At 35.8% G+C, this 9,350-nt stretch overlaps 3 non-coding genes across 3 annotated transcripts; all 3 read left to right on the plus strand.

Annotated features, from left to right (window-relative positions):
• Window positions 1-1,446: 1,446 nt before the first annotated feature.
• Trnal-cag lies at window positions 1,447-1,530 on the plus strand. The gene has a single exon. It is a non-coding gene; the product is annotated as a tRNA-Leu (tRNA).
• Window positions 1,531-4,150: 2,620 nt separating this feature from the next.
• On the plus strand, window positions 4,151-4,234 carry Trnal-cag. Its single transcript has one exon. It is a non-coding gene; the product is annotated as a tRNA-Leu (tRNA).
• A 2,064-nt stretch (window positions 4,235-6,298) lies between these two features.
• On the plus strand, window positions 6,299-6,382 carry Trnal-cag. The gene has a single exon. It is a non-coding gene; the product is annotated as a tRNA-Leu (tRNA).
• Window positions 6,383-9,350: the final 2,968 nt, after the last annotated feature.

Genomic DNA, 9,350 nt, shown 5'->3' on the forward strand with positions numbered 1-9,350 from the left:
ATTGCTTTTAAATGAAGCGCGGTGTTCGTGTACTAGCCGTGGTAAAAACTAGAAATCAACTAGACTAAAAAAACCTTCGGGATCTTTTCGCTTTGACCGGCAGATTTTTAAAATAATTTCTTTGTAACTAAACACTTTTAAACTTCGTATACTGGTAATGTGTTACATAAAACATCTTTTTCTCTTGGCTTTCTTGAGAAAATTCTGTAGTTTGTAAGTTATTTGTTGTTTAACTTCTTGCATTTCGGCAATTTCAACCAATCAATGACGTCTATTGAGGTGATCCAGCAGCAGTCTTTGGTCAAGTGCAGGCCGTGGTTGACGTTTGTTCTGAATTATTGCCAGGTGCGCTTAGAATTCTACTAGCAGAACAACGCTTTCTGTTCAATAGAGTTCAAAATATGAGTGACGGTTAACTGGGAACAATTTTGCGTATCTATGAAGACCGTCTGACCAGCTCCTCTTATGCTGACAATTATGGCTGATATTATGAGCAATTTTCGAGACATCGGTCTGGCAGAGCTACAAGAGGATATTTCTGGTTGGGATCAACTCTATATGTATAGTTGTGTTGGATTTGCCAGAAACTAAGCCCAACCGAGATACATACAGAGCGACAAAATTTTCTTGCTTTTCAAACTTTCCCTGCCTAAACACAGCTCTTACATTGGCATGACATTGCCTAGTCACTACCCATGCATTACTTATTTGTGGGTTTATGTCTATAATTCTAAGCCTTTAAGTACAACTTTTGCCTACGTCTTACGTCTTCAGTTGCACTCTAGTCTGGTTCCCTTTTCACATTTTAAAGAAATCTTAAACCTCTCCAGCAGTTGATTCTATCAAGCTGCTGAATGAGTGAAAAACTCATAAAATAATTTCAGTTACACACACACAAACACACACACACACACACACACACACACACACGCATGCACACGCGCAATAATAGTTATTTTCAAACCAATAACTTGAAAACGTAGTAAGTTCATACTATAGCGACAACAGATATACAGTACTTTTGACTATTGGGGGTTTTCCTGAACACTGCTTCTAAAGTTGTGCTTCATATTTTCCCAGCATTAGCAGCGCCTTTTTACTTTATAAGTATACATTTTCCTGAGATGCTATACATTGGGATAGAACCCAGGATCTCGTGATTACACAGCGAAATTCTTAACTCACTCATTCTCTCCCAACAACAACAACAACATCAGTAATATCTATCTATCTATCTATCTATCTATCTATCTATCTATCTATCTATCTATCTACATGTATATGTGTGCACATACATACACAGAAGCTCGCACACACGCACGTAAGCACACATACACACACACACTAACAGAACACAAAAAATACAACTAAAAAATTACGCCACAAATTACTATTCTTTATGTCATCGCTGATAAAATGTTAAAATGTCAACCTGACAATCAGCAAGTCAGGATGGCCGAGCGGTCTAAGGCGCTGCGTTCAGGTCGCAGTCGGGTCTTCCCGGCGTGGGTTCGAATCCCACTTCTGACATTCGCAATTTTTCTTTTTAAATGATGACTACTAGTCGCAGCAATGATTTTTTTTCTTGTGTGGTACATTTAGTAAATCATATTTCTACTAACTTTGCAAACTAAAACACAAAGAATGCATCTACGTGTTTAAAATTGTAAAACATGTAGATGTTTCTTTAAAAAGACTCTTTGTGTATTTTTAGATTCTTCTGCTCGGAGTTTCATCGTTCCAAAACGATAAAAAAAAATATATAAAGACAAAAAATAATTATTTCATGCTCTTTCAAGTATATAAATTCTGATGAATTTCAACAACAATCAGTTCTCGAAGGTAAGAATTGCTTTGGTCATATGGTAGAGCGTCTATCATGTTTACCGAGGATGTGTGTTCGAGCAGCCCTCAGATCTTTCTATCCAAAGTTTCCTTTTTGGCCCAGAATTTACACGTTATAATTTATAGCTTTATCGGTTTCAACTTCCACCGTTCCAAAAAAAAAAGTATTATACATATACACATATACATATACATGCACAAATGCATACATGCATGCAAGTTTATGTATATATATTTCTACTCGGATGCGCAAATACATATATGTAAATACATTGCAGTCTGCATATTATATATCTATATACATAAATTGTAGAAGACATGCAGCGCTCCCGCAACAAAATGTACTTTCGCTAATTAATGTTGGAGACTATGCGGGAGACCTCATCGAATTTGTGTATACAAGATTTTTTTTATCTAGCCCAGCTTATGATTTATAGCTTTTTAGCAGAAATATCACATAGACGTTTCTGACTGAACAAAATTATAATCAAAGATCTTCCAGCCTGTTTCTTTTTCATATTTAGGACTACATCAGGTAATGACAGTAACTGAACACAAATTTATATCGCTAAGCAATTCGCCGATATTCCCCACCTTGAAATAAAAATTAAATAATGTTTTAAATATATAGATGCACTCTTGCAAATAGACACTTATAAATAAATTATTTGATTTTAACTCTTAATCAGTAGAACTATGTCCTACTAAATTTACCATGCCTGTAATTTTGAAAATAAATTGTATTGGGTTGACAAATAATTTATGAGCGTTTTTTTTTCTCAAATTTAAAAATGCACGCAGAAATAAAACGCATTGGCAAATGTTTTATGTTATTTAAAAGGGAATCTTTTATTCTACAAGATCGTGTGTTTTGATTTTTAATTTTAAAAAATTTTGTGTATTTTCAGATCATTAAAATGGATTGTCAAATTGAAAAAAACTGAGCATTTCCAACACCATTTGCCTTTTGCATTTAATCGGTGTTAAGGCCACCGAAGCTGCTCGTGAGATTTGTGTAGTGTATGGAAAAGGAGCAATGCCTCAAAATATTGCCGCCGATGTTTTTCGCGCTTCAAAAATGGGAATTTTGACCTCAAGGTCGGATCACACACCAGTCGACTGAGTTCTATAAAGACCGAATGAATCAATTTCTTCACAAAATTCACGTCAAACGACCAGAGAATTGGCGGAGCAGGTGGATTGTAATAAAAAAAATACTGTGGTGAACCATCTGCACTCAACGGACAAGGTTCAGAAACTCGGCGCTTGGGTGCAACACACTTTGAGTGAAAACAACAAAAATCAACGCTCCACAATCGCTGCCAGTTTTGTTGAACGACATCGCTCAGCACCTGGTCACAAACATCGTTTTTTTTACTGCATTGTCATTGGCGATGAAAAATGGTGCCTTTATGTCAATATGAAGCAACGAAAAGAATGGTTAAGCCCCAACAAACAAGTGACTCCGCAAGCAAAACAAGACCTTCATCCCCAAAAGACTATGCTGTGTATATGGTAGGGCTGAGATGGCATAATTCATTACGAACTGCTTGAGCGAAACCAAACACTGAATGCGGAGCTCTAGGTTCAACAACTGTACCGACTCAACGAAGCAATTCAGCAAAAAAGGCCGAACAGGCGAAATGGCGTTCTTCTGCAACACGACAACGCGTGTCCTCACATCGCCAATATGACCAAAGCCGCGATTCAAGAACTCGAATGGAAAGTGCTGCCTCATCCACCATACTCTCCAGATTTGGCGCCATCAAATTTTCATCTCTTTTGACCGCTTACGAATGCTTTGCGCGGTGCATCGTTCAATAATGATATGGAACTAAGGGCTTGGTTGGACGAATACTTAGAGTCAAGATTGGAAGGTCTATATCACCGAGGAATCGAAAAACTTATTGAATGATTGGGAGGAGGTCGTAAACAACAATGGAGAGTATATAATTAATTAATTTGTTGTAGTTTTTTCTTTAAAATAAATTTTAAAAAAGGAACGTTCATGGATTATTACACATTCAGAGAACGCACAAAAAACTACAACTAATAAATTACGCAACAAATTACTACTCTTTATGTCATTACTGACGAAATGTTTAAAATTAGTGCCAAAATCTTTATGCCATTACTGATAAAATGTTCAAAATCAGAGTCAAAAATCAGCGCTACGCTCATACGCACACACACACACGCACTCAGAGAACGCACAAAAAAATACAATTAATAAAGTACACAACAAATTACTACTCTTTATGATATCACTGATAAAATGTTAAAAAGCCAGTATCCTAATCAGTGAGTCAGGATGGCCGAGCGGTCTAAGGCGCTGCGTTCAGGTCGCAGTCGGGTCTTCCCGGCGTGGGTTCGAATCCCACTTCTGACACATACTACTTTTATTTTTTACATGATCACTACTTGTCTCTGTAATAGATTTTTGCTGTGAAGTAGATTTAGTGGATCGTACTTCTAACCAAGCCACTTACAAGTGTCAAAGAATGCACTACATGTTGCAATTTATAAGGTATGTAAATGTTTGATTAAAAGTACTCTCTAGATATTTATAGCTTTTTCTGCTTCGGTTTTCATTGTCCGATTGTGACCTAAACGAAGTGCATTAGACTGCTTGGCCTTCCTGACATAATACTCAGCATTTTACTTTTTATCGCTTTATCAGTAGGCGGTCTAAAGAAAAAACAAGACAACGTCTACAGTTTAGCGAACTTCCTGTATCAAACAAGCAGACAATATGCCCGCTTCAATGAGATTGTACTTCCGCTCGGCTCGGAGACCGGTATCTTTGTAGCTTGGTTGGGCCTTCGAGGGTATGCATCTCGATACAATAGCTGCAACAGAACCGCTATAAGGCACTGGAGTCGAATCTCTAAAAATTTCATACACAGGCGCGCGGGCACACACACGCACACACACAAACACTCACACACACACACATACAGAGGACCACGACTAATAAACTACGCAATAAATGACAATTCTTTATGTCAATACTGATAAAAAGTTAAATTGTCAGTGTGTCATTCATTTACATGCACTATAATTTGAAACACGTAGGTTTATTCGTAGGCCCTTATAAGTGGTTTGGTTAGAAGTATGACTTACTAAGTCAACCATGCAACAAAAAGTCAACATGGCCATGGGCAGTCTTTATTAAAAACGAAAAAAAAAAAAAGCCGTGGTTACCAGGAGTGAGATTCGAACCCACACCGGGAAAAAACTGACTGTTAGGCGAACGCGGCGCCTTAGACCACTCGGCCATTCTGACAATGATTTTTAACCACTTTAACAGTAGGAGAATATCTATGTTTCTACACACAAACTATCACTTGCTCTTACACAACGATGATCAGGGTGCGCTTTCAGTTCAGTGCGTTATTGTTTTACAGTTTATGCACAAATTGTTCAACTAAATCATCTTACCATCGACGAGAACTTCTAAGTGGTCTTTCCATGCTTTTGGAAACCTCTCAGCAACTGCAGAGGTCCATCTGTTGTCTATGAACTTTGCAAAATGTCCGGTCCACGGAACTTGTGCTTTCGTCATTCTACAATCATGTCTTTCCTTTCACTCCGTGCTGGAATTTATTAATTTGGGATATACTCTCGCAATGATATTCGTAGCATGGATATTTCCTTGGCCCTTTGGTAGTAGTCCATCGATGTTCTTCCATCTTTTCGAACGATTTCATTGAACACACTGTCACTTAGTGTTCTTGTCCAACTTTATTTTGGGCTCATCTCTAATTGGGGTAAATGACTTTCCTCTTCCCTTTGCGCTCCTCAAGATTTCGGCATTCATGTTTCCCCCATATTCGCTATGTATCCCATGTATATGTAAATTGTTTTCTACTTCTCAAACAATTGCAGCTGTAGGTAAGTGTGGCAAATTGTCATCCGATCCCAAGGGGACCTATAGTTAGTTGAAATTCTTAACAACCTCTGGTCACCCGGATTCCGATTAACTGTATTCAAGCGATATGATTGTAATATATGATGCTGAGGTCTATTTGATTGCCTTGTTCTTGTTTTAAAATGATGCCACTGCGCTAGCTCGGAGGGCTGGTCATAACTAACTGTTTGGTTTAGCTAACTTTCAATCTCAAAAGAGCAGACTAGATGCCCTAACGAGATTGTATTTCTGTTGAGGACGGAGTCCGGTACCATCATAAATTGACTGAACCTTCGAGGGTATGTACCTCAATACAATAGCTGCCATAGAACCACTATGAGACACTGGAGTCGTGTTTCGCAAGCAGAAACACACGCGTGCACGGGCACTCGCGCGCGCACGCACACACACACACACACACACACACACACAAGCTCACACAGACAACACACATAAAACTACAACAAACAAACTACGCAACAAATTACTACGCTTTATCTCATTACTGATAAAACATTAAAACGTGATTGAGTTTTTCAGCATGTCAGGATGGCCGAGCGGTCTAAGGCGCTGCGTTCAGGTCGCAGTCGGGTCTTCCCGGCGTGGGTTCGAATCCCACTTCTGACATTCATAACTTTTATTTTTAAGTGAAGACTACTCTTCGCAGTAATGGATTTTTGTTGTTATAGATTTAGGAAGTCGTATAACTTTGTTTTCAGACTAAGATATTTACAAGTTTCTAAGAATTCTACGTGTTTCAAATTACAAAGCATGTAAATGTTTGGTTACATGAACTCTTACAGGTTCTTTTGCTTTGAATTTCAACGTCCATCCCACCCACCTACTCACACACATCGCAAAGAAATTATTTCACGCTCTTTCAAATATATAAATTCCGATGACTTTCAACAACAATGAGTTTTCACTGGAAAAAATAGAGTTTCTAAAGTAGAACGTCTGTCATGTTTACCGCAGATGTAGGTTCGAGCCCCACAGGCAGCATTCGGCGTTTTTTTCTAGCAAAGTTTTTACAAGTTATTTTTCATAGCTTTATCAGGCTCAAGTTACTCCGTTCCAAAAAGCATAAGACATATACACATATATTTACATGTACACACACATATAATGCATACACGTTTATATATATATATTATATATATATATATATATATATATATATATATATTATATATATATATATATATATATATGGGTGTGTGTGTGTGGTGTGTGTGTGTGTGTGTGTGTATGCATGTATATATGTGCATGTGCAAATCTACTACATGTTGTTATACAACGCAGGTCTCAATGCGATTTCAATTCTTACGTACGCCATTGTTTTACAGGCTTAATCCAATTCGCTGTCCTAAATCGTTTTACCATTGTCGTCACGACAATGGTAAGACGAACTTTTGGAAACCACTCAGTAACTTTAGGAGTTCACCTGTTGCCTATGAGCTTCGCAGCATATCTGGCTCAGCGGAACTTGTGCTTTCGTCATTCTGCAATTATGACTGTCCTTCTACTGCGTTCTCGAATCAACTCATTTCGGATGTGCTCTCACAATGATATTCTTAGCATGGATCTTTCTATGGCTCTTTGCGTCGTAGCCAATGAATATTCTTCCATTTTTTCGTAGTAGCTCACGTATTACATGCATTCAAAGGCGCACGTAGGACGGTGCTATCGAAGAAACTAGTACCAGTCGAACTTTACTTTGAGTTCGTCTCTAATTAGGGTAAACGTCTCTCGTCCACGAAATTCAAATATTCAATAAATTTCACAATAATAAAAAAAAAAAAAAATTTGAAAGGTTCGATGAATTTCACAATGGTAGTCTCTCTTTGAGAGCTCGGTGGGTTTCAAAACAATAACTCATATCAACAATTAGATACGATGAAGTTTTAAAAAAGTAAGAAGAAAAAGACAGAAATCAAAATTTCTTATAACTTGTGTCGCAGTACGTGAAGGAAACTCCTTCATCGTTGGCTTTGCTGGTGAAGACGTTCAAATTTAAACCAGTAACTTCTTCCTTGAAACTCACTAAATTCTCAGTTATATAGTAATTGCTGTTATGAGAGTCATCGAACATTTCAATTTTGTAACTTCTATTACTGTGAATATTATTGAATGTTTGAATGTGTATGAACCTTTGATTTTTAAAAAAAATGTTTCACCGACTTTTCCCCTATACCTTCAATTTCTTGTAAACTTTTTTTTAGTTTACTATTGAAAAACAACAAAAAAATAATAATAAAGAATGCTGAAATCGGTATACAATAGTAATTTTAATAAATTTGGCAAACAAATTTAAAACCTACAATTCATTTTGAAACTCAGGTGCATTTGCCCCCCAAACCAACTGTCCTAGATATATATATATATATATATATATATATATATATATAATATATATATATATATATATATAATAATAATAATAATAATAATAATATAATAATAATAATAATAATAATATTAGGGAATAAATCCAAACTTATAAATAAAATTTATAAGTTTAATTTATTTAAATAATTTTAAATTTTTAACTTTTATATTTTTAAATTAATTTTATGTATTGGCTTATGTTTTTCACTGTTTGATTTGCCTAATAGTGGTTTTATCTCTAATTTGATACAATATATATATATATATATATGTATGTATGTGTATATATAGTTAGATATATATTTTTGATGTTATAGATTTAGATATAAATATACGTGTATATAAGTTTATACATTTACATGAGTAAATATGTAAGTTTGTATTCACACACGCACATATATAAATGCATTCACACACAAACATATTTATTCCTGCGTATATGTATTTATACATATATATATATATATATATATATATATAATATATATATATATATACATACATATATATATACTCTCTCTCTTTCTATATATATATATATATAGAGAGAGAGAGAGGGGGGGAGATCGGGAGAGAGAGAATTAGATACATATAAACACACACCCACATCAACAAATGCATTAATGCGTACATATCTAACTTAATATTTAATAGATACCGTGGAGAGAAGGTTTTATACATATTTCAAGATATATCTGTAATAAAGAGGTCTGCTGCAGATAGCTGTATGTCTATATATAGAATTCTAGCGGTATTATTCACAAATTTGGCTTGTTCAATACAGAGAAAGGCTGCACATTTAAACAACGTAAAACGTATTAGAATATTTAGATAGACAGCAGCTATGCTAAACGTGACGTTGACAATGCTTAACCATTATTTTACAGTTACTATCCCTCCAAAATTTGAATATGACATGACTACTATACGGGTAGCAGTGGAGAGGAGAATTTCACATCTCAACCACGACGTTCCAGTTTCTGTCAAACTGCATGGCGTCGCGACCACGCGCCTTTTACTAGTCTGCTGTGATCTGATGCTGGTAGAACTAGAAGAAAGATCCAATCGAATATATATGTATATTTATTAATTTTTGCTAGGAAAATGTTGACTGTGATATCGACGTTTTGGTTTGCAAAAATAAAATGTATAACCCTATTAAAATGTATTCGGTAATTCCTAATTTTAATGTAAAACTGTTTTCATG

This window comes from Octopus sinensis, linkage group LG4 (assembly GCF_006345805.1).
Source record: "Octopus sinensis linkage group LG4, ASM634580v1, whole genome shotgun sequence".
NCBI classification, from domain to species: domain Eukaryota; kingdom Metazoa; phylum Mollusca; class Cephalopoda; order Octopoda; family Octopodidae; genus Octopus; species Octopus sinensis.